The sequence below is a fragment of the Notamacropus eugenii genome, chromosome 1 (assembly GCF_028372415.1).
Source record: "Notamacropus eugenii isolate mMacEug1 chromosome 1, mMacEug1.pri_v2, whole genome shotgun sequence".
Taxonomy (NCBI): Eukaryota; Metazoa; Chordata; class Mammalia; order Diprotodontia; family Macropodidae; genus Notamacropus; species Notamacropus eugenii.
In genome coordinates, this window is record NC_092872.1 from 187741883 (window position 1) to 187769013 (window position 27131).

Below are 27131 nucleotides of genomic sequence, written 5' to 3' on the forward strand. Positions count from 1 at the left end.
TAACTCCCCCCAGTATGTGCTAAGAGTCTAGCACTCCCTAGGAAAAGTATATTTGTGGGCTGGCTGCAGACATTATAAGAAACTTAAAGCCGAAAGAGAGGCTGCATCTGATCTCTCATCTTCCTCTAAGCTCCCTCAGCCCTTTGTCTGCCCTGATGAGCACTTTTCATATTCTTTAATGATAATTACCTGAGCCTAGGGTCTTAACCCCGTGAGCTCTTACCATGTGGCCTTATTTATGTAAAATTCTGTTCCATGTTTGACACTTGTAATCCTGACCAACTGGGAACCTTTGAACAGAATGGAGAACAGGTTAAAGAGTGATGATGGCTTAGAGACCCGTGCTCACCATCAAAAGACAATCATGGCGTGAGGGGAGAACAAGGCCTAGTTTTGTTTTGGTTTTTTTTTTTTTTACTCCATCTTCTAAGGAAACTCTTTCAAGGCCATCAGTACCTGCTCCACACATTGTGGTCTTAGAAAGTTTCCGGAGCTGACTTCTCCTTTCTATTAGTATATCTCCAGGGAATTGGAGATCACCAGTTTGAGGAGTTCCACCAAGTCTTAAAGGTCATATTCTGCCTCTGTCACATACTTGACTAAGCTATGATGGGCGCTGAATAATAATTACCATCAGTCTTTTTTTAATTTTATCTGACTCTTTGTGATCCTACATGTGGTTTTCTTGATAAAGATACGAGAGTGGTTTGCCATTTCCTTCTCCAGCTCATTTTACAGATGAGGAAACTTCCTGTAGGCAAACAGGATTACTTGGCCAGGGTTACACAGCTAATAAGTGTTTAAGGTCAAATTTGAACTCATGAAGATGAGTCTTCCTGACTCCAGGTCTAGCACTCTATCCACTGCACCATACTTTAAGGTTTGGAAAATAGTTTACAAATATCTCATTTTATCCTTACAACAACCCTGGAAAGTAGGCACTGTTGTTATCCTCCTTTCTATAGGTGAGGAAATTGAGGCAAATTTCAGTGATTTGCCCACAGTTAGTAAGGGTTGGAGGTTGGATTTGAACTCAGGTCTTCCTGACTCTGAGTTCAGTACTCTAGCCTCTTCCAAACCTAGCTGCCTCAGCATTTAATCTTGGCAAGTGTGTCATAGAATTATAACAGTGTCAGAACTGAAAGGGACATGAGAGATAGGGTCACAGATTTTCAGCTGGGAGGTAACACTGAGGTCAAATAATTCCAGCACCCACATTTTGCAGTAAAGGAAGCTAAACCACAGGGAGCTTGTGATGTTGCCAAAAACACAAATGCTTTAAGGAACAGAATCCGGATTTAAACCAAGGCCCTTCAATGCCAGTGGTCTTTCCAATGCATCATCAAAACCCAGACTATCCCAGATAAGGACATCAGAGGCTCAGACCAAAGAGATGAAGCCACTTAACCACGCTAAAGCAAGAAGTTAGTGGTAGAGCTGAGACTAAAAACCCTGGAATTCCTGGAACTAAAACCAATGTACCCTATTACTGTCTCACAGCATGAATTATTGGGCTCAAAGCTGGAGAGGGCTTCAGTGGTCTTCTGGTTCAGTCGCCTCATTTTACAGATGAGGAAATTGCATGACCAAGGTCAAATAGGTGGCAAGCTTTCAAGTGGAGATTTGAACAACATTCTCTAATTTCTCACCTTGTGCTCTCTCCACTGTGTAACACTACCAGACACATAGTCACACTATTTAAAATAATCAACCTTCCTTCTGAACATTTGGGGAAGGTAGAATTGGACTGGGGAATCATCCCACCATGGTAGCACCTGGATCATGGCTTACCCAAGGTGCTAAAAGGGGAGATCAAGAATAAGAAAAAACAGGAGTGGGAATGGATTGAGGGTCAGTGCTGGGTCCTAGGACATCAGTGCCAAGAGATCTCCTGAACTTCCCTAATTCCCAACTAACTCTCTCTCTCTCTCTCTCTCTCTCTCTCTCTCTCTCTCTCTCTCTCTCTCTCTCTCTCTCTCTCTCTCTCTCTTTCTCCCCTCCTCCTCCTCTTCCTCCTCCTTCCTCAGCAGAAAGAGTACTTTGTATCAGAGGAAAAATTCCTTTTGCAATTTGCCTAAAGTTATGGAAAGAGCTTGAGATATTGCCTAGTATCCTTTCCTCCATCTCTGCTTGGGGTCCATTCTAGAGATGATCTCCTGGTGATCCCAATACACTTGTCCCTGCTTCTACACATCCAGGATTCATAAGAAGGCTTATTATCTCCTGCCTATGCTCAATAACTATGTACTTAGAACTGCTCACACCTGACAAAAAAGTAAACAGCTTCTCCCTTAGGATCAGAGGCCACTTTGGTATCCCTTGGTCACTGTTCTAGCTGACCTTCTAGGGTCATTTTTTCCCTCTTCCAACCCTTCTGGTACCTCCTTCAATGTCAGCTCGCTTCTCAGGACTCCAGATTAAAGGCTGTTAGAGCCCAGAGTGACATATCCAGGCTTATGGTGGTTGGGGTGTTGTGATACGAATACATGGTGTCAAAGCTAGAATTCGGTCTCCTGACCTCTGGTCCTGAGTTCTTTCTCCCACATCCCCAACCTCTCATCTGCTGCCCGCTCAGTCCTACTTGGTCCTACCATAATAGCTAATATAACTAGACTTTGGGTCCTGCCCCTCCCTTTCCTTCCCACCCACCTCAGCTAACCAGGCCCCATTGTGCTACCTCTGGGGTGACGTGACCACCTGCTTAGAGAAGACCTCATTCTTCCATTATGATTGGAAGGCTGAAAATGCTAAAAGATGTACTCAGCCTTTTGGACTTCTTCCCCATGAACTTTCAGGTTTTATTGGGGATGAATCTATAACTTCCCTCACCTAAGATGACTAGGCTAGCCTTCTAACTGGTTTATCTGCCTCATGTTTCTCTCCATTTGGGTTTTCTAAAGAGTAGGTCTAACCATGTAACATCCCTCCTCAATGAGCTGCCTTTATCTACTCTGTAAATACCCCATTGAGAAAGACTGAAGGCAAAAAGAAAAGAGGACAGTGGAGGATGAGAGGATTCAAAAATATTCTGGAAACAATGACCATGAACTTGGATAGACTTCAAGACATAGTGGAGGATAGAAGGGTGATATGGTGTGTGATATGGTCCAGGGGGTCATGAAAAATTGAACATTATTGAACACCAATAACACAGATCCTGTATGTACCTAGTTATTTGTATGTATGTTGTCTCTCCCATTAGAATATGATGATCCCACTGAAGTCAGGGATTGTTGGGTTTTTGTGTATCTCCAGCAAACATTTGCTAACTGCCTTACTGATTTAGTAGCTAAATGCTAAGGAACTTCCAGAGGCACAAGGAGACTGAGTGATCTGCTCAGGTCACAACCCTACTAAGTATCAGAGGAAGGATTTGAATTTGGTTCTTCTGAACTCTAAGCTCAGTACTAAGATCCTCCATACCAGATGACCTCTGGAACTGAGGGTGTTTAAGTACCTCCTATGTATCCAGGCACTGAAGGGGATAGAAAGATGAGCAGACATGACCCCTGACCAAACAAAGTTTGTAATCTAGTATAGGATATAATACAGGGGCACCAAAACAGAATAGAAAAGTAAATATGATGTGTGCATAAGAAGGGTGCAAATAGAGTATGCTCTATCAAACAAAAGACTCCGTCTAGCTGGAGGAGATCAAGGAAAGGTTCACGGAGAAGACATTTGAGTTGGTCTTAGAGAAGAAGTAGAATATCATTAGATAGAAATTGGGGGATGAGGAGAGAACATGTGAGGCATAGGAAACTGCATAGGCAAAGGAATAAAGGCTGGAAAGTATGGGACATAGATCGATCTAATCCATTTATTTTTATAATGTAATTGAGGCCCAAAGAGGATATGTGACTTACCCAAGTTTACATAGGAAAAAAGTAAAAAAAATTAAAAAGTAGAAAAGCCAGGATTAGAAATTAGGTCTCCTGATTCTTAGATTGGAGCTTTCTCTATGTGGATTGTGCTGTTTAGCTAAAACACATCAGGGAAGTAGCAGGATTCTCAGTGGCTTGAGATGGAGTGGCCTATGCCAGCTTCCCAAAAAGCCTTCTTCCGTTCCACCAAAACCATCTGAAAAGGGCCATTCTCAAAAAGCATGGAAGGAAGGATGGAAGGAAGGAAGGAGGGGAGGAAGAAAAGATTTTCCTTCCTTCTTTCCTGGGATCCAGCAGGTTTCCATCAACAGAAATGAGGTAACCCCTTTCTCAAAAGCCCTAACAAAGACAATTACTCTTACCCTATCTTCCAGCATCCCTGGATGGAAAGATCATTTTTTCCATCCTTCACTGTTTGTTGTGTTTTCTTAGAAGTGAAATCATGTATTTCCCTCTCCTTTTGATCTCCTTGCACCTGGCAAACGCTCGCTTTCTGTGTTCTTGTGAGCCTTCTCAGAGATCAGGAGTCCCTGCCCTATATGTTCTCTTTATCTCCACTGGATATCATTGAACTTGGAAGCCAGGGTCAGGGCCCTATACAGAGCAGACAGGGGAGTGTGGTCTAAAACACCAATTGAAAGCATGCCCTACCTAAATGTGATGACTTTGAGCCTTCAGATGTGAATTGGTCATGGGCTCTTTGGCATGCTTTGTGAAGTATGAAAGGCCCTCTGCACCCCCCCCCCCCCACCCTAATTTGGCTATTCCATTAGTCTATTGCATTTGGGACTGAAATTCCCAACATTTTCCTCCTTTGCCCTCAAGGTGGGATCTGGAGACCCCTGAATATCCCTGAAACCCTTTAAGGGGTTCCTGAGGTCAAAACTGTTTTCATAATAATGCTAAGTTGCTTTAATTTCTAATACAGTAAATATTGCTAGATATAGCCCACATAAACAAAAGGTCTTATAGGGATCCTAAATAATTTTCAATATTATAAAAGACTATTGATCAATTATACTAATTTTTCTCCTTTCTCTTTTTTTGCCTTAAAAATACTATTTCTTTTATGGGATGGCTCTCTGGGAGGGGAAGTATGGTGCTGGAAGGAAGTATAGTGATATGGAGGGAAAACAGTATAAAAGGGTCCTTAAACTGAGGTCTGAAAACAATTGGTTGAAGGTTTTGTCTCTCGAAGGTCCTGGTCACAGTTTAAGTGTCACCTGAAAGTTGAAGCAAAGGAGACAATCTAAAGTTAAGTGATTCTTCCAGGACAGCACAACTAATGTCTGAGACTCAGTTGAACTTGGGTTTCCCTGACTCCCTGCCCAGGGCTCCATCCACTGTGCATCACCTAGCTAGGGGAAAGGTCTAATGGCAGAGAGAGAGAGAGGTGCACAAATGGATTGAAGCTTTCCTGACATTTAGTGCATAGATTGGGAACACAATGGATAGAGCACTAGACTTAAAATCAGGCCAACTCATTCGTGAGTTCAAATCCAGCCTCAGACACTTACTAGCTGTGTCACGTTAATCTAGCACATAAATGTTGGTTGTAATTGCTATTAACTGGATAAGACTATCAATATAATATTTTAACAGAGGCCATATCTTATTTCATCATCTTACCCCTAGCACCATGAGCAGAACCTTTGCCACAGTAAGTACTTCATAAATGCTGGTTCAACTGAAATAAATTAAAGCCATAAAACATTATGAGGAGGAGGAGGACCAATGAGACAAAGAACGGAGGATGATATACTCACAAGCAGAGGTGAAACCCATTTCATCCAGGAAATATGAGGCACTCATGGAGCAAGATCCAGGGATCAGGTATAGATGGGATAAGGGCTGCATCAGGACCCACAGAACAACAAAAGACATAGGGGGCATCTATTGCATTGGGTACATCTTCTCCAAAGCATTTGTTTTGGGCCAAAATTACCCAGGATCAGAAGGTATGGATGGGTTGCAATCTGCATTTCTTGGGAGGGAATACCTACATTATGATCCAGGTCACAGACCATTGAAGTATTCATTCCCCATTCAATGATACAGAGAAACAATGAGTGGGTCTCCTGGCTCTGAACATGATCCCAACTGCCTTGAGGATAACCTGTTCTATTTTTCCCAGGAAGGCTAGGAGCCTCTAGAAACTGCCCAGTGAATGGTGTGGCAGAGTAACTGGCACTATTTAATTCACTGCAAAGCCAGTAGTCCCCCTGTCTTTTAATGGTTTTCTCCTATAAGTTTTAGGAAGAGACACCTTCTGTAATTCCATTCTATAACAATATTGGTTAGCATTTATATAGCACTTTAAGGTTTACAGAGCACTTTTAAATATCTCATTTTATCCTAACCACCGTCCTGGGAGGTGAGGGCTACCCCATTATGAGTATGAGAAAAAGAGGTGGATGGGTTTAATGACTTGCCCACTGTCACACACCTAGTAATTGCCCGAGGCTGAATGTGGACCTGAATCTGTCTTCCTGACTTTAGATCCAGCGCTCTATCCACTAGGCCACCTAGCTGCCTAGAAAAAAAATACCGTAAGAAATATGAGGAAAAAGAATCACTTTCAAGTGGGAATGGTCATGGAACCTTCATGAAAGAGGAAGTACCAGAATTCACTTTAGAAGAGCAGGGAGGAAGGAAAGAAATAACCATTTTTAAGTGTCTACTATGTGCTGGGCACTGTGGTAAGCAATCACAAATATTATTTTTGTTTGGTCCGCATAATAGCTCTGTGAGAGCTAGGTGCTATTACTATCCCCATTTTACAGATGAGGAAACTGAGGCGGGCAGAGGTTAAAGTGACTTGCCCAGGGTCACGAATCCCTGAGGTTGGCTCTGAGCTCAGGTCCTCCTGACTCCAGGCCCAGAGCTCTATCCACTGTGCCACCTGGTTCCCCTTTTACCCAATATCTTTATTAGGTAAATATGGGCACAGGCATACAGAATGACCTTTAAGAATGCACAGACAGGAAAGAGCAGGGTAAGTTTGAAGAACAGCTAAAAGTTCAGCCTTGCTGGAATGCAGAGCGTGTAAATAGGATGTGAGTTAAATAAAATTTACAAGGTTGATCAGGTTGATTGGTGGAAAGACTTAATGGCAAGTAATGGAGTTTGCATTTAATAAATGTTTGTTTATCATTGATTGACTGCATTTAATTCTAGAAACAGTGGGGAGCCATTGAACCTTTTGGAGTAGAGGAGTGATCTCATCAGAGCATTTAGGAAGCATTAGGAAGCAAAGCATTAGGAAGATTGCTGGGTCAGCAATGTAAAGGATGCAATGGAAGGAGAGAGACTCCAAGCAGGCCAAGCCCATCTCAAAGAGACCATCACAGGTGTCCAAAGAGACGTGATAAGGGTCTGAGCGAAAGTGATCAGAGAAGGAGAGATGATGAATGTAAGACAGGTTGACAAGATAGAATTGATGGGAATTGGCAACTGATTAGTTATGGGAAAGGAGGAATCAAAGATTACTAAGGTTTCAAGGCTAAAAGCTTGGAAGGATGGTAGTGGTCTCATGAGGAATAGCTTATGCTAATGAGGCAATCAGTAGGCACGTCCCTTTCTGAATGATAGAGGTTAAGATTTACTTACATCTTCTTTCCTGCCAATGGCTTTCAGTTGGGGCTTTGGGAACATTTATGCAACTAAGTAAATAGGACAATGGGCCTGGAGTTGGGAAGTGCTGAGTTCAAATCCAGTTTCAGACACTTACCAAAGAAGGAAGGTAAGAAGGAAAGAAGGAAGCAAGGAAGGAAGGAAGGAAGGAACCTTGAGCATGTCATTTAATCTCCATCTTCCTCAGTGTTAGGTAGCATAGCGAATACAGCAGTGGCCCTGGAGTCAAGAGGACCTGACACATGACACTTACTAGCTGTGTGACCTTGGACAGGTCACTTAACCCAAATTGCTTTGCCCCCCCTCCAAAAAAAAATAAATCCTCAGCCATACAATAAGGATCATAATAGCACCTACCTCACTGGGTTTTCATAAAGATCAAATGAAATAATATTTATAAAGTACTTACAACAGTGCCTGGCACATAATAGGTGCTTAATAAATGCTTATTCCCTCCCTCTGTTCCCTCATTGACCATATGAAGCTCTGACCACCTCAACCCTCTACCCTCATACCACAATGCCACCTCCAGTCCAATTTCACAGATCATTGCATGTTGTTATTTACTCATGTTTTCAGTTATGTTTGACTCTCCCTAACCCCATTTGGAGTTTTTTTGGCAAAGATACTGGAGTTGTTTGCCATTTCTTTCTCCAGCTCATTTTACAGATGAGGAAACTGAGGCAAACAGGGTTAAGTGGCTTGCCCAGGGTCACACAGTTAGGAAGTGTCTTGAGTTCACATGTGAACTTGGATCTTCCTCAACCCAAGCTTGGAACCACTTAGCTGCCCAGAGATTATTGCATGTATTTTGTATATATGCTATATATACCCAAACAGGTATACGTTGTCTCCCCTAGAGAAGGTAACATTCTTGAGGGCCAAGGTCTGCTTAATTTATGTCTTTTTAACTGCAACACCTACTACATTATCCAGCCTATAGTGGATGCTTAATAAATGCTTGTTGATCCAATAAAGGAGACTGTGAGGGTATAGAAGAGTCAAAAGAACAGCAGTATAGAAGCCAGAATAGAGAGTATCCAGGAGGAGAGGGTGATCCATAGTGTCCAGATCTTCAGAAAGGACTGAGAAAAGGCCCTCAGATTTATTGGTTAAGAGATTGTAAGGAATCATAGGGTCAAAAATTTGGTAACGAGGGATCCAGAAGGATGGTAAAGAAATGGAAGTGGCAAGTGTAGCTGATTTATTTCAAAGAGTTTGGCAGAGAAAGGGAAGGAGAAACATAAGGGAATAGCTTAAGAGGATAGTAAGGTCAAGTGAAGGTTTTTAAAGGATGAGATTGTTATAATTCTTCTCTTTTAAGAGGTTCTGGACGTATTTGTAACACTGGTAGATGGGGAAGGCTGGAGATTATTGAGGGGAATGATCTCAAAAGAAACAGGAGGGACAGCCAGTGGGAGAGAGGGTTGTATTCCCAGCCTAGTTGAGTACTTTGAATATAGTAGTAACTAAGTGGTGCGGTGGATAGAATGTTGGACCTGGAGTCAGAAAGACCTGAGTTCAAATCTAGCCTCAGAAGGGCACTTATTACCTGTGTAACCGTAGGCAAGCTATTTCACCTCTGTGTGCCTCATCTGTAGTGGAGATAACAATAGCACCTACTTCCCAGAGTTATCGTGAGGATCACACGAGGAAGTATTTAGGTTTTATAACTCTCATCAATCTAATGATAAGCCGTAAGTCCAGAGAACTTAAGTCCTCCACTCACCTCCTCCCACAGAAAGGATGGATTCAAAATGCAGAATGAGTCATGCATGGGCAATGTGGGGATTTGTTTTGTTGTCCTGTGCATACTGGTTATTCATTGTGCTTTTCTTTTATTAAAATATTGTTCAGTCCGGGGGCAGGACAGTGGAAGAGAGAGATGATAACTAATGTTTGTAAAAAAAAAAAAAAAGCAAATATATTTATTAACCCTCCCCACTCCTCTCTCTGTCTGTCTGTCTGTCTCTGTCTCTCTGTCTGTCTGTCTGTCTCTGTCTCTGTCTCTCTCTGTCTCTGTCTCTCTCTGTCTCTCTCTGTCTCTCTGTCTCTGTCTCTCTCTGTCTCTCTCTGTCTCTCTCTCTCTTCTCTCTCTCTCTCTCTCTCTCTCTCTCTCTCTCTCTCTCTCTCTCTCTCTCTGTCTCTCTCTGTCTCTCTGTCTCTCTCTCTCTCTCTCTCTCTCTCTCTCTCTCTCTCTCTCTCTTGGAATAGGGTTCTGGTTTGGGAGTAAGAAGACCTAGCTTCTTATACTAGATTTGTTACTGACCATGTGACCTTGGCAGGGATCAACTTCTCTGGGTAGGAAATGTTGAGATCTACTCTGCCAAGAGCAAAAATAAAACGAGACCATGTCCCCAGGAGTGCTTGTTATACTGTAAAAGTTCCATTCCATTCAACTTTTGGTGAGCACCGACTATGGAGGATCAAATGACTTACCATATGAAAAGCTTTTTGCAACCTTAAAGTGCTATATAAATGTTAGCTCTTACTATTACATTCAAGTCAATTGGCTAAGTTCTAAAGAGGCAAAGAAAAACAGAATGCACACCCTGCTCTCAAAGAGACAGAATGATAGAGTAGAAGGAGGGCTAGATTTGGAATCAGAGACCCTCGGTTTGAATTGCAGCTCTGTCTGTGTGACCTTGGGACTCAATTTCTGATCTCCAAAATAAAACAGATCTCAAAGGCCACTTTCAGCTCTAGATGGTAACTAATCCCTTAGAATTCCAATAAAATGGGATGAAAATAACATATCTGCATAGTCAACCAGGATTCATTAGAATAGAATAGAAAGTTATATCTTTCACACTTATTGATAGGAGAAAATGTGTACCTAGGAACAGGACAAAAGAGATTATAAAAGACAAAATAACAATCTTAATTACATAAGTATTAAAATTTTTCACTCAAAATTAATGCAACTGAAATCAGAAAAAAATATATAGATTGGGGGAAATGCCTTGCATTAAAACTGATGTAAATGTTACATCCAAAATTTATGGGGAATTCACACAAATCTACATGATTAGAAGTCATTCTCTGATAGGTAATCAAAGGATATGAGTAGTTTTCCAAAGAAGGTATACAAACTATCAATAGCCCTCTGGGGGAAAAAAACTCTTCAAATCACTAATAATAAAAGAGATACAAATTAAAATAGCTCTAATATATTGCTTCATACCCCTCAAACTAACTAGGATGATAAAAGATGGAAAAACTAAATAATAGAGGAGCTATGTAAAGACAGCCCCAATAATGCAAAGCTAGTCTTGCTGTAAATTGGTTCAGCAGTTTTGGAAACCAAGTAGAAATCATGCAAAAAAAATATCACGGAATCATTCAACCCTTTGACCCATCAGTCCCACTATACTAAGAACCATGTCACAAGGTTACTGAAAGCAAGAAAAGACCCATGTATAGAAAAATATTCCCAGTATCACTGTTTGTGGTATCAGAAAGCTGGAAACAAAATGTGTGTCCAATGATGGGGAATGACTGAACAAGCTATGGCATACATATGTAATGGAATGTTACCGTGCCATGTGGTGTGACACAAATGAACCATTAGAGAGACGTTAGGGAGAAACTGTATAAAAGGAAGAGGGGGAGGAAAGAACAACCAAACAATGCACGCAATGACTACACCAACGTAAATAAAGACAACACTAAGAAATAAACTGGAGACAAATATACCACCAAAATTAAAAAACTATCCTCTCTGTTTATGTCTTCAGTGAGACATAACCATCCACTGCAATTAGATGGTTTTGCTAAACTGTTTTTAGGGGGTATACTTTATAAAGGGTTTATCTTGGTGTTTGTTGGTCTATATCTGTCATGTCAAAACAAAATGACTATATCAAGAAACAAAATAATTTTAAACAAAATAATTTTAAAAGAACTATAACATAAAGGAAAACTTGATAAGCACAAATAAAGCATCCAGGAAAAGAACTTTGTGTAATTTGAGAGGGAGCTATAATTTTCAAAACTGGAGGTAGGAGGGTGGTCAGGGAAGGCTACGTGAAGAGATTATCACTGAGATGAAACTTAGAGGAAGAGATTTGAACAGGTCAAGAGAGGGAGTAGGGCCTTGGGTGGGCAAGGTACTGTTTTATTACCCCTATCTCTGGGAGAATGAGCCATGATGCCCCCAGTGTATTCTTCCTCCTTAGATGGAACCCAAGTCCCAGTCTCCAGTGGCAATTCCCCCAGTGCCCTCAAGGAAAGATGAGAGAGACCAAAAACAATAATTCCTTCTCTTCCAGTGTCCAGGTCATACAAGAGTTCATCTAGTTTCTCTTATCCCCATCTCCCCATTCAAAACACCTTCCTCTGTGTACCCCCACCCCACAAAACATTAATCCATGAATAAGAGAGCAGGGGTTCTAGTGCAAGAAATATTTATGCAATTCTCCATCTTCCTTCTGCCTTCAAAGTTTCTTTGATCCCTTTTGAAGTTTGTGTATAGATATCTTCCCTTTCATCTATCAGTGACTCTTAAACAGGATGAAAGGTTAAACACATACACACACATACACAGTAGCTTCATGTAGCCCTAAAAGTATATAAGCATAACTTCTTAGTCTCTTCTTGTAACCTATGTTTGTATAACTTTCTTATGTCAATTACCCTGCTTGCCTCAAACTTCTGTTCAAAAAATAACTCAAAATTATTTTTCCTTTTGGTGAAATTCCATTTTTTCCATTGATCATTAAGATCTGTTTCTCAAGATGTGGTATGTTGGGATTGCAAGATGATTGCCAATGCTTTTTGTGGGCTGTCATATTAAAATTGTCCCTTGATTTCTCATAAACAAGAAATAATCTTGGATGATGTGAGTTATTTTCTTTGTCATATGAAGGACTTCCTCCTGGCTGCTCTTAAAACTTGGTGTATAATCTTGAAGTTCTGAAGCTTGACTATGATGTTTCTTTGTGCATTAAACTTGGATCTCCTTTCCGTCAGTGAGGATTACATATAGGGTATACCAAAAGTCTTAGTGCAGTTTTAAACTTCAATAATAGCTTAATATTTAATATGTAATAGCTTAAAACTACATTAAGACCTCTCTATGTAGGGATATCTTATAGCAATCCATGTTTTCCTCTCTATTTCCAACAGTTCTTGGTAATATTTATGCATGATTTTCTAAAATATGGGATTCAGAGCTTTTGTTTAAAGTTAGCATTTGTTTTTGTTTTGTGGAACACCATGATCTTTAGGCTGTTTCTACAAATTCTATCAGTAAAGTAAAGGAGGCATGTGGTACAGCAGAAAATATTCTGGATTTGGAATTGAAAGGGTCTAGGTTCAAATCCTGAGCCTGCCACTTTACCTATGTTACTTTGGCCAAGTTATTTACCCTCTCTAGGCTCTAATTTCATGGATTGTAAAATGAGTAAGTTGAAGTAGATGATTTCAGACTTCTCTTCCATCTCTAAATCAATGTCCCCATGATGCTGTCTGCCCTGACTTGAGGAAGTTTCAAGTATTAACAATCTTCTTATACATCTTCACTTCAGAATATCAAATTCAGAGCATCTATTGTTTCAGAGAGATTTTGCATTATTTGCTCTCAATTCTTTCATTTTTAAAGTCCTTTGGGAGCTTGATTTTTATCCTAAATCCCATCCTTATGTATTCCTTCTCTAATATATTTGAGAGATTCTAGCAGTTGTTGAGATATGATCTCTAAAAGTCCAGTTCTAGCTGTGGTAGCACTTTCCTTTTCATCAAAGTTTATTTCTTTCACTCCAATCAATCCATTAACAAACATTTTTAATTATCTACTCCGTGCCAGGCACAGAATGTTGGACAGACAGAGTATCATTATGATTGAATGTCTTTCAGTATGATTCAATAAACATGTATTATGCAGTTACTATCTGTTAAGTGCTAGGGATACAAAGAGTCAAAAGACGGTCACTGCCTTCAAGGACCTTACAGTCTGATGAGGGAAACAACATGCAAACAAATATATACAAACTCCATATACTTATTCAGTCTAAGATCCTTTTCTTCTTTATTTTTTATTAGTCTACCTGATCATTTTTCTGTAATACTTGTCCCATGAGCATTTCTTTCCTCTCTTCTCTTTGCTGTTCATTGTCTTGTGCTCTAATTACTGTGCCACCTGGCTGCCTCTTAGCTAGTATTTATATACCATCTTAAGGTTTATAAAGTACTTTACATTTGTTAATGTTACATATGTTGATTCATGTGATCCCCACAACAACCCTGTTCAAAAGATTACCTTCATTTTATAGATAAGGAAACTGAGGCTGAGAGAGGTTGAGTAACATATCCAGGGTCACACAGCTGCTAAGTGTCTGAGGCAGGATTCGAATTCAGGTCTTCCAGACTCCAAATCCTGTGCTCTATCCACTATGCCATTATATAAATATCAGGTATCAATGTTACTGTTGCTATTTAACAGGCTAAATTAGTGGAGACAAATCTACAAAATCTAAACATAATAGTAACAAGTCAAAAATTAGCCACCAGCTCAAAAAACTAACCAGAAATACAAGTTAAGGAAAGCATGGCTAGACAATGGTTAGTGTGAAGAAAGATCTGAGGGGTTTAGTGGACTGAGAGTTCCTTATGAGTCAACACTGGCACAGAGCCAACAAAGCTAATGCTCTTCGAGGCTGCATTAGGAGAGAGAGTGTGTCCAGAATACAGATTAGATCCTTATTGTACTTTCTCCTGCCAGTCCAGGAGAAAATTTGGTGAATTACATTAAGTTCTGGACACTATACTTTAGGAGGGACATTAGCAAGCTAGAGAGCATCCATAAGAGGGTGACCATGAAGACAATGAAGAGCCTTAAGTCCACATCATATAAAGATGGTTGAAGGAAATTGTTTAGCCTGGAGAACAGAAGACCCACAGGAGCATATTTGTCCTTATTTATTTAAAGGGTCATTACCAGGAGGAGGAACAGACTTGTTCTACTTGACCCCAGGGGCAGCTAGGTGGTGCAGTGAATAGAGCACCAGTGCAGGAGTCAGGAGGACCTGAGTTCAAATCTCCCCTCAGACACTTGACACTCACTAGCTGTGTGACCTTGGGCAAGTCATTTAACCCCAACTGCCTCATCCTGGGTCATCTCCAGTCATCCTGATGAATATCTAATCACTGGATTCAGATGGCTCTGGAGAAGTGAGGCTGATGACCTTGCACAGCCCTCCCTCACTCAAAACAAAGTCAAGTGCAAGTCATGTCATCCTTTCTCTGATGGCATGGTCTTCTTCGGCAATGAAGGACACACACACACACACACACACACACACACACACACACACACACACACACACACACACACACACACACCCTTGACCCCAGAAGGCAAACCTAGGAACAAATGGGTCAAAGTTGAAAGGAAATAAATTTAAGTTTGATGGAAAGAAAATTTTGCTAAGTTATTCAAAGGTGGAATGGGCTGCCTCTATAGGTAGTGGGTTCTCCCTCACTGGAGGTTTTCAAGGTAAAGTTGGATTTAGCACTCTTTGAGGATGATGGAGAAGAGATTCTTGTTTAAATATAGTCTGATAAATAATCTCCAAGATACCTTTTAACTCAAAGCTTCTGAGGGATGGACAGAACAAAGCTGAAGTTGGAAAGGAAGACATATGCCTCTGCCAACAATCAAATTAAAATTAATGTCCTAACTGGAAAATATTTAACAAAATAAATAAAAATACAATAAAATAAAAATAATGGTAACGTGGTTTTCTAAGTCAATATGCAGCCAGCCAGGATCCTTATATATGGTTTAGTGGCCTTTGATTCTGAGTTTGACACTCCTGCATTATATAGGCTGTGTATATCCTGTTGGACTTAGACCTATTTCAGAGACAACGAAGTGACCTGTAGCATATATGGATTTGTTCTACCATGTTATAATGGGGAATTATTGTGTTATCATTCTAAAGATGGAAGGGAAGCAATCTTGTCCACACCCCTCATTTTTCAATTGGGGAAACTAGGACTCAGGGAGGTTAAGCAATTTGCCCAAGGTCACATAGATAGTAAACATAAATGGCAAATGAAACCAGGTTCTCTGACACCAAACCCAACATTCTTTTCACTGTTCCCACTATATCCTGCTGCTTCCACTTGGGGATCAACTACATTTGAAAGAGAAACTTCACAAAAATACAGATAGGTAGAAAGTACTAGATTTGGATTCAAGAGATCTGAATTATAATTCCGCCTGAGTTCCTTATTAGTTGTATGACCATGGGCAAGTCAGATAATTTCTCAGAGATTCAGTTTCCTCGTTTGTAAAATGGGGATAATACACTTCCTCCCTACACACTTTAAACCTGAAATAATGAAATGAAATTCCAGAAGATCTAAAGCTGGAAAGACACTTAAAGGTCATTTACTCTAACCCTGTCATTTTTTAGATGAGAAAACTGAGGTCCATTGGGTTTAAGTGATTTCTCTAAGGTAACACAAGAAGCAAGGTAGAAAGCTAAGTGAATCTCAGGTCCTCTGGCTTCCAATTATTGACGCCTACCGCATCTGTTATAAGGAAAGTACTTTGCAAATCTTAAAACAAAATAAAATGAGTTTTCACTGGTGTTTTTGCTGCTTACCAGAATCTACTGTTTCACTGACAAAGGAAATTCCCCCTTCTGATGCACAGGAGCAAATATTATGGGACTCAGAGAAGTTAAGTATCTTGTGCAGGTTCACATAGTCAATATGGAAGGGCAGAAAGGCATATGCAGTGCAGTCAAGCCAACAAGCCTTTATTAAGCACTTACTATGTACCAGTCACTATGTCTAGCAGTTTCAGAGCTGATCTTTGAGTTAGGAAAATCAGGGTTAAAGTTCTGCTTCTGACTTATTGCTGTAGGGGAGGGGGGCAGCATGACAGATGGGTAGTTGTTTTTTGTTTGTCTGTTTTACCAGCGAAGCCATGGAAGGACTGCTAAATATCCGGATTTCTTGACCAGAAACAGCCAGAGCATATCTTTGCATAGCTCATTAGTCGTTACCTTTGAACAACCTCCAGTGACTCCCTGTCACCTTCACTATCAAATATAAAATCTTCTGTTTGACATGCAAAGTCCTTCATCAAAAATAGCTAGCGTTTATATTGCGTTTTAAGGGCAAAGTTGCAAAGTGCAACTCATATATATGTTACCTCAGTTGATCCTCACAACTCTGGGACGTAGGTACTTTTATTATCCTCATTGTGCAGATGAAGTAACTGAGGCAGACTTAATTGATTTGCCTTGGGTCACACAACTAGTAAGTGCCTGAGGCTGGGTTTGAACTCAGATTTTCCTGTCTCCAATCAGTATTTTATTTAAATTTTTTGAATTAATATTCATCAATGATAACTGGTCTATAGTTCGTTGTCTTTCCCTTCATATTTATTTTTTAATAATTTAAATAATTATTCATTAATAATTGCTCTGTCCACTGCACCACCTAATAGGTCCCTTCCTACTTTTCCTACCTAACTTACTCATCCCTATGTATTCTGTGATCCAGGGATGCTGGACTCTTCATTGTTCCTTGAATAAGAAAAATAATCTCCCAACTGTGGGCATTTTCATTGGCTGTTACCCATGCCTGGAATTCTCTCCCTTCTTAACTCCTCCTCTTGGTTTTCCTGGTTTCAAGTCCCAACTAAAATTCCACCTTCTACAAGAAGCCTTTTCCAATCTCCCTTAATGCTAACGTCTTCCCTCTGTTTATTATCTTCAATAGATCCTTTCTATATCTTATTTATATATAATTGTTTGCATGTTGTCTCTACCTACCCCCAATCAGACTGGGAGCTTTTTGAGGGCAGAGACTGATTTTTGCCCTTTTTTAATATTCTAGCACTTGGCACAGTGCCTGGTATATGGTAGACACTTAAGAATTAAATGTTGTTGACTAGCCCAAATGTGGAAGGAAGAATGCCCAGTGGCACTGAGGAAACTCTCACATGGTAAGTTACCCACAAGTGTCTTGGTGGTTCTCCTTGATTCCTTTGTGTGAGGGTACTGAGACAGAGAACCATGTTGTAAGGAGTCTGCATCTGCAACAAGTCCCACCCTGTTCTCCAGAATCATGGGCCCTCCCTATAACTGTGTCACTGGGCCAATGACCAGGCCAACCACCAGAGCCTGGAAGGGGCTCAGGCCCACCAGCAGCAGCAGTGGCAACTCCCATGATTTCTCCACCCTGATTTTCCACTTTCCTCTCTAACTGGGCTAGATTCTCCCCCATGTCTATAATAGAAGAAGTGCCCCATGAACCAAAATAAACGTGCTGCTTAAGCAGAAATAGTTGGGGCTCTTGGTCAGTGCTTCCTTCCTCCTAATTGGCATTAGTTACTGGGCTTCAGCACCTCAAACTTGACTTCTCCACTTGTTTGGTCATGTCCAACTTATGGACGCTGTCCATGGGATTTTCTTGGCAAAGATACTGAAGCAGTTTGCCATTTCCTTCTCCAGTGGATTAAGGCAAAGAGAGATTAAGCAATTTGTTCAGAGTCACATAGCTAGTATGTGTCCGAGGCCATATTTGAACTCAGGTGTTCCTGACTCCAGGCCCAGAGTTCTACCCACTGAGCCATTTAGCAGGACTTCTCTACTACCTGCTCATTAACGGGCATTTGGCCAAGCAAGGCTCTGTGGAGCTTCAGCTGAAAACTGTAGGTCTGATTTCTGCATAGTCTGGTTGCTTCCCCTCTTCTTGGGAACTGAATACTCCTAGTTCAGAAGCTGAACACACTTGTAACTGCCCGTGACTGACTTTTGTTGTAGCTTTAAATTGTCTCCTTGGTGCTAGCCATCTCTGGATTCAAACCAAAGAGCAGGCTTCCAATTGATTCAATTCATTGAATTGTTTGGAAAACTCCAGTTCGGAGATGCCATCTGAGAAGAAAAGATATTCCTTCAAAACTATGTAAGAGAAGACAATAGAAACTGATTCCCTGTTCTCAGAAACAATCAATCAATCATTTTTAAACACCTAATATGTGCCAGGCTCTGGGGATAAAAGACAAAAATGAAACAGCCTTTAAAAAGTCTACATGGAGGATGGGAGGCAGTTGGACCACATGTACACATATTAATATAAAAATTATTTTAAAAAATATGAAGGGAACGACAAAGAACCATAGACCAATTATCATTAATGCATATTAATTAAAGAAATTTAAATAAAATCCCGTCAAACTAGAGTTATTTATCCAGGAAATCATTCTTTATGACCAACTCATATTTATACCATTAATGCAAAGATGGTGTGACATGAGGAAAACAATCAACATGATTAATCAAATTAAAAACAAAAAAAATTCCCAAGCCATGTGATTATCTCAAGAGATTCAGAAAAAGCCTTTGAAGAAATATAATGCCTATTTATACTAAAAGTAAATATAAGATGATTAGGGGTTTGAGGGAAAGGCCCCAGTAACTGGAGCAATCAAAAAAGTTTTAAGTAGATGGTGTCACTTGAACTGAGTCTTAAAAAAACCTCCTAATTCTAAGAGGCAGAGGGAAGTACATTCTCCATTCCAGGTATGAGAAGACAGTCATTGCAAAGATGTAGAAACAGGGGCAGCTAGGGGGCACAGCAAATGGAGCAGAGACCTGGGAGTCAGGAGGACCTGAATTCAAATTCGGCCACAGACACTTGACACTTACCAGCTGTGTGACCTTGGGCAAGTCACCTAACCCCAACTGAATACCCTCCCCTGTCCAGAAGGAAAAAAAAAAGATGCAGGAACAGGCAATAAATAAAGTAAAGATAATGGCAGAGAGTCAAGTTTTTGTGTGTTTTAAGTTCTACCCCCAAAACTGAGATCATAAAGCAGAGTATATGCACAGTAAGGTATAGAGCTAGAGAGGGGAAAGGAGTGCTTTGTAATTTCTGTTCTAGCTATCTGTTCTTAGCAAATATCCCTTTGTAAAAATCCAATGGATGCTAATTGGGTAAATGACATAGGAGGGGCAGCTAATCACTGGTGGTGCCTTGAGATGATACCATTAGAGAAAAAAAAAACCCACTCTTCCTCATGGGTACCCTTAGTACCCTGAGAGGGAGATGTAGCTAGCTAGGTTCTGGGGACCCGATTCATCAGTGCATGTGGGTTAAGTGAGTAAAGTCAGGATCACCTGTATCAGTACCTTAGACACCAATACAACTTCTCATTGCTGCAGATCACTCTGTAAGACAATGAGATCCCACTGTGCACTAGTGGAGGGAGCTTCCCTTCACACCTTTCCCTCCAATGATGAAATCACTGGTCCAGACAAAAATATTGTTTTGGTTCTTCTTACAATGTAACACAATATTTTGAAGATTTCACTGGAGGCTTTTCCTTTGGGGGTTTGGAAATTAGGAATTTAAGCGGAGAAGAGAAAGAAGAGATAGAAAGAGAATATTTGATGTTTGTGGGGACAAGTTCATCCTTTTGATGGTGCTGGAAGTACAGACTTGTTTTTTTAATTTGCTTGAGTTGGAAGGGTTCTCTTTCTAATAGCTTCCATGATAATTATTTGGGATACAAAAGTTGACTTCCCTTCAGCTTTACTTTTGATTTTGAAAGATGAACCCAATGTGTGGTCCTTCTAGGAACCCTAGAGAGATGGATCCCTTATTCCGGGCTATTCATGCATTCATTAGCCTGACTATTGTATGTCTTACGTGCCCTTCTGCAGGCTTGGCTCTGCCACTGGTGGTTAGCAACATTTTCTTTGTAATAAAGTCAGAACATCCTTGCTGTACCTCCCATGAAGAAGCCAGAGATGTATTTTCAAGAGAGGGAGTGGTGTAGCTCTGGGGCACAGTTGTGGGTTTTCCCTCACTGACCGAATTTTCCTACGCTTTTCAGAAATATTCAAAGTCATGTGCTTGAAGTCTGCTCAAATCTGGGAGTCAAGAGCTATGAGAAAATAAGAAAACATGCAAACAAACAAATAAAAGAGGTTTTAATGACATTCTTCCTTTGAAAACCATCAGCCCCTCCTTCCACTACCCATCCCAGACCCTCCAAAAAACTTGTTTTCTCTTTTCTTGGATTGAAAGTTTCTGTGAATTCTATGCAAAATGTTTTCCTTCACAAGGTTTTTGTCTTAAACCCAAATGTGACCTCCTTCCTGTACAGAAAGGATTCACAGAGATTCACAGAGAACCAAGTTCATCCTGGAGTTGGACTTCTCACCAAAGAGAGGTGGGGGATTTCTTTTCTCTTCTCTTCTTTTCTTTTCTTTTCTTTTCTTTTCTTTTCTTTTCTTTTCTTTTCTTTTCTTTTCTTTCTTTTCTTTTCTTTTCTTTCTTCCTTCCTTCCTTCCTCTCTCTCTCTCTCTCTCTCTCTCTCTCTCTCTCTCTCTCTCTCCCCTCTTTCTGAATCTTTCTCATTGCTTCAAGTCTCCCCAAAATGTGGGAAACAAGGTCTCTTTTTAGAAAAGACATCCAAAATATATTACGTTCATCAGGTTTAGTATAACAGTTTAGTTCCTGAAGCACAGAAAATTCTTAAGATAAAATGATTCAAAGAACAGTGGTACATATTAACAACCCATTATTCCCATGATATTCTGCTGGCAAATCACTAAGTTCTCCTGATTAACTCTCGCTACGTAAACATATCTCAGAAAAATACTTTAGTATTTCTGAAAGGAGTGGAAGAATTAAATTCAATTATCATGTATTGAGCACCTTCTACATTCAGGGAACTTACAAAGATAAACCCTACCTTCCAGGAGCTCACTTTCTACTGGGGCATATAACATCTAATCATAGATACAGGAATGAAATAATCCCTATTTGTAAAGATCTTACATTCTAAGAGGTCAGTAGATTATCTATTTATCTATTTCTATCTATCCATCTAGACATAGACATGTATATATTTAGAGATACAGATATTTATGCATGGATGGGTTTATATATAGAATAGCTATAAAAAGAATAAATACCAAGGAGTTAAATACAAGGTAGTTCTAGAAGGAGGAAACTAGCAATTGAGGAGATCTGGAAAGACCTCACAAAGAAGGAGGTGTTTGACCTGCATCATGAAGAGAGAAAAGAATTCTGTGAGGCAGAGGTGGAAAGGAGTACATTCCAGGTATGGGGAACAACCAATATAAGGCATCAGGATGGGAGATGGCACACTATGTAGAGTGCTGAACTTGGGTTCAGTTAAACATAGGTTAATATCCTCCTCCTGATGCTCACCCGTCCTGTAACCCTGGGCAGATCACGTAACTGCTCCAAGTCTCAATATTCTCATCCATAAAATAGGGATGATAAGTTAGTTACTTCTCATACTTATAAATAGTTACTAACTCAAAGCTGTTGTGAAACTCAAATGAAATGAGTTATATAAAATTGCATTTATATGTCAACTATTATTATTATCTTTGAACTCAAGCTTCTTGAACTAAAGACATAGCATATGTTCAGAGGCATGAATAGGCAACAACCAAAAGGTCCCGTCTTTCAGTAGCAAGCATTTATTAAGTGGCTACTGTGTGCTGGGTACTGTAGTAGGCTCTGGTGACCCTCCCCCCAAATGAAACAATGCCCACTCTGAAGTAGCTTACATCTTATTGTAGCGTGGATGGGTTCTATCCATCCATGGAGGCCTGAATGAACCACTCTTGGTCTGACTTTTTCAAGTAGTGAATATTGAACGACACCTTGCTATTCACCCACATATAAAATGACATGATAGCCAGAACCTACACAGCGATCATGCCTGCCTGCCTCACTAACTGATCTGCAAGAAGAAAGATCCAGAGTGAAGAATACTGAGCACTTGTGTTCAATCTGTGTGCCACATATTAGAAAGCACATGAAGAAGCCAGAGCAGGTCTAAATTAAGGCAAATGAGACAGTGAAGGAACTCCTTTTGAAGCCATATAAGCATCAGATGAAGGAACTGGGCACATTCCTGCCTGGAGATGAGAATATTTAGGGGGAATGATGGTTCAGATATTTGAAGGCTTATCCAATAATCTGCTTGGACTCAGAAGGCAGGGCTAGGAGCGATGAGTAGAAGTCCTAGATAAACAGATTTAGGCTCCACATGAAAAAAAAGTCCTAAGAAGCAGAGCATTCCCAGAGTGGAATGTGTGATAGGAGGCAATAGCTTCCCCCTCACCAGGGTCTTCAAGTTTAGGATGGCCCCTTTGCAGGCATATTATAGAGAAGATTCTTATTTGACTTGAGTTGACCTTGGTAGCCTCAAAGATTCCTTTTACCTGTGATATAATGATTCTGAAAGTACAAGAAGGTGGGGAATGTCTAGGAAGGGTTTCCACTTAGTCCTAGTAATTCTCGCTCACCTACATGTGCTGCCACATACTTACTGTACACCTACTGCCTGCAAGAACCCTGTGCTGTACACCTACAATCATCAGTACACTGATAAATGTTTAACAACAGGCTCCCACTTGGGGCAGGGGAAGGCATCCGTGACACACTTTTAAATTTAATTTGCGTCATTAACATTTTCTCCAACACTTTCTTAAATCTAGACAATCAAAAAAAACAACAAATTAAACGCTGGTTTGTAGCATCTGATTCCCAATGTGTAAATGCCATATTGAAAATTTAACATTCAGCTCTCCCAAGCAGGAACACAAAACCCAATGAGACTTGGTCTCTGCCGGAGAAGTTTAACTAACAATACAAGGCAATGCCCAATGCTATTTCTCTATTTCCCGCCCCTCGCCCACAAACACACATACCAAGGTGTCTTGAATGGAGCTGGTAAATAGCAGGTATTAATAAAGGCTTAGTAGCTGCTTACAGGGAGACCTAGCACAAATAACCCAGTGCCAGGCAGAGTCTTTTTGTCAGCAGAGGCCCAGGCCAGGTCTCCAGTGAGCTAATTCATCTGTCTCAGCACTAACATGATAAGCAGGGATGATAAGCAGCAAATTAGATTGTTCTTTTTTTCCTTTTATTAATCCTTCCAAGTCTTAAACCAGACTCCCCAGGGAGATGTCTGCCAGTGACATTCAGGGACTATTCTTGAGGGGGTTGAGAGAAGGGTTTGGGTGTTAAGCTGGGAAGGTCCAGGAAGGGAATGGAGGATTAGGGTCGCTTCTTGCCCTCCCATCTTAAGTTATACACAGGTGACATGATGCAGATGTCACTGGGCCCAATTACCAAGGATAATGAAGTTTATTTAGAGGGCTTCAATCTCCCCATTCTGATCTCTTTGCTTCATGGTAGTATGGCACCAGACACCCCCCTTCATCTTGGCATTCACCCAACAACACTGAAGTCACATTACAAGGGTCATCTTCTATTTGAACCTGTACCTTACGAGCCCCCATCTTTGCTGCGTTTACCAGATAAGCTAAATGATCATGGATTCAGAACAAAGACATTTGATGGAACGTAATGCCAAGGCAGAAGCAGAAAATTGAATCAGCTATTTAATGCTGTTGGCACTAGAGAATTACCAGAAGGACCTCAGCAGCCATTTAGTACAATCCATACCTGAAAAAGTATCCACTTTTACATACTTGCTAAGTGGTCATTCAGCCACTGTTTAAAGAATTTTACTGAGAAGAGAACCTACTAGATCCTGAGGAAGCCCATTCCACTTCAGGATAGCTCTAATTATTTGGAAGTGGGATTTTCTTCCTGACATCAAGGCTAAATTTGCTCCATCTAACCCTAAACCTCCTAAATCTCTATCACTCTAAATCCTTCCTTTTCTTTTAGGTTCAGCTCACACTCCCACCTCTTGGTGACATCCTCTCTAGAAACCACCAGCCCCTCCCAGAAAACTGCCCAGATTCTTCCAGTTTAAAGTTTTTCCTCCTTTTACAAATTTTCATACTCTTTACCTATATCTCTCTTTCATCCTCATCAAATTCCACTTTGTATTCCACTTACTTGTGGTTTCCTTACCCAGGGCCCAATAAAATGTAAGCTTTTTTAAGGTAGAGAATGAGTCACTTTTATCTATTATATACCAGGCCTAGAATAGTATCTTGCATACAAGAGGCACCCAAGAAGTATTTTATGAATGGCCTTCCTTCCTAGAAGAAAGGTAAAGGGCTGTTGTCTAAGCAAGTCACATCCCCTAAAGCAGGGGGTGGGAACCTGCAGCCTTGAGGCTGTATGTGGTCCTCTAGGTCCTCATGTGAAGCACTTTGACTAAATCCAAACTTCAAAGAACAAATCTGAGAGAGAGAGAGAGAGAGAGAGAGAGAGAGAGAGAGAGAGAGACAGACAGACAGACAGACAGAGAGACAGAGAGACAGAGAGACAGACAGAGACAGAGACAGAGACAGAGAGACAGAGAGAGAGAGAAAGACAGAGAGAGAGACAGAGAAATGGACAGATGAATGCATAAATAAATGAATGAAGGAGCCCATTGAGAGAACCTGGTCCTTAACATATGATCTGAGGATATCTCTTAGCATGGTAGGGTTCTCCAGATGAACTATGGTTCCTTTCTCGTAATTTTAAGATGACCATTTGGGAAAGCAGTACAGTTCACTAGAAAGAATGCTGAATTTGGAGCCTAAGAACCTGGGTTCAAACTACATACAAACTATATAACCTTTCTGGGTTAGTTTGCTCAGTTGTAAAATGAGGAGGATAGGTAGATTAAATGACCTCTAAGGTTCCTTATGGATCTATAGATCTAAATCTATGTTCCCACTGTCAAAATAAATGATCTTAGAAATATAGAAGATAAAGAAAAACAAGAAAGAAAGAGAGAGGGAGGGAGAAAGAAAGGAAAGAAGAAAGATGAACGAAAAAGCATTTATTAAGAGTTTACTATGGAAAAGCACTGTGCTTCATGTTGGGGATACACATAGAAAAGTAAAACAATTCCAACTCATGGTTGTTTATTCTCCTTCAGTGTCTACTTGTCACCCAACTCTCACCTATGGCTTCAAGAAGCTATGTCATGTGCAGCGGCTGCACCCCATTTCAACCATCTTGGCAGATGAGTGAAACCAGGTTGGACAGGCCTCAAGCCCATCAGTGAATTAGGGGGACGTTTACCCCAAGCATGTGAAGACATGTACCCAATGCAGATGAGAGCAGTTGGTTCCAACGGCCAGGAAGGCGGCTGAAGCAGGTGCTGTGGAGGGAGCTCTTAGAGCTTGGTCAGACATCAAAGATGCCAAGGTCATCCGCTGCAACCTGGGCCATGGCCAGTTCTGACTTTTGTCCTGCCACAGGATGTCGATGACTCTGGAAGAGAGAGTGAGACGGACAACTTTGTATAACTCTTTCTCACTTCAATTCAGTTGCAAGCCATTACCCTGTGATGTCATTGAGCCTCTTTGCAAAAGACAAACGACTACACGCATGTGTACCTGGGCACATGTAGGTATGGGTATGCATACATATCTACACATGTGTCTACATATGTGTATATACATGCATATGTGTTTATATTATATATACACATACATACTCTATATACAGTCATTGGAAGCTATCTCAGATATCCTATTTCTCTCACTCCACAAATAGAGACAGACAGATGTGTATGTATATGTGTATATGTATATATAAAATGTATATTATGTATGTATACACACACATACATATATATAGATATACACACACACATACTCTATATACAGTCACTGATGGCTATCTCAGAGGGGAGATAGTGATAGTGATAGATTTCTCTCCATAGAGAAACAGGCAGATGTGTATGTATATGTGTATATGTACATGTATGTGTACATGAACAAGCGTATATCTTACATGTGCTTAGTTGTCTGCATGTTGCCTCACCCATTACGTGAGAGCTCCTTGAGGGCTCACACTTTTTTTGGTCTCATTTGTAACCTCAGTGGTTAGTATACTTAGCACATAGAAGGCACTTAATACATGTCTGTTGACTTGACTAAGAATTCCTCTATTCTGAGGAAGGTAAAGAGGAGACTACAAAGAGTAGAGAGACCATGACATTAGGAAACTGGATGATAATTCTGGGATAACTGAAAAGTGCCTGGAAATCTCTTTGTTGGTGTTGTTATCCTTGTTGGTGTGTGTGTGTGTGTGTGTGTGTGTGTGTGTGTGTGTGTGTGTGTGTGTGTGTGTGTGTAATGGATTGTGACTGCTTAGTCTGGTGCTGGGAGGTACTTTGGAATCTGTGGTCCAAGGGTGCGGCTTCTGTGCAATATTGTCACCAAAATAGAAACTCTCAGGGAAGGCAGGTACTTCTTTGGCTTCCTTTCCCTTCTCCACCCTCCCTTCCCTATCACCTCCCCCACCACACAGATTACATACACACCGAGCTGGGCTCACTGGGGATTGGGCTGACGGGGAGCAGGCTTTATAGCATAGAGAAAAAGTAACAAAGACAGAAATGAATATGCAATATTAGTAATTATACTGTACAGCTTCCAATTTGTATTTCAATATGTCATTTCCATAATAAAACTGCAGAAGCAGGGGTAACTAATGACAGGGACTCATGTCTGAGAGTTAGGGTGGGGGGAAGGGTCTTTTTTGCTTAATAACAAAACTGTCTTTAGTGAGAATCTCTTTTGAGTCAGGTTGGGTCTTTATAGGGCACCTTAGTTTCAGGAGACTGAACCCACTGGCAAAATCCCATTGAAACACTAGACCTATAGATTAGGCAGGCTC

At 40.6% G+C, this 27131-nt stretch overlaps 1 long non-coding RNA gene across 1 annotated transcript in view; it reads right to left on the reverse strand.

Moving 5' to 3' along the window:
- Positions 1-20739: 20739 nt before the first annotated feature.
- The window catches only part of LOC140512757 (uncharacterized), a 51578-nt gene continuing 45186 nt past the window's right edge, over positions 20740-27131 (reverse strand). The window contains exon 4 of the long non-coding RNA XR_011969901.1: positions 20740-25718. This is a non-coding gene — a long non-coding RNA (uncharacterized lncRNA). The remainder of the gene's footprint in view (positions 25719-27131) is intronic.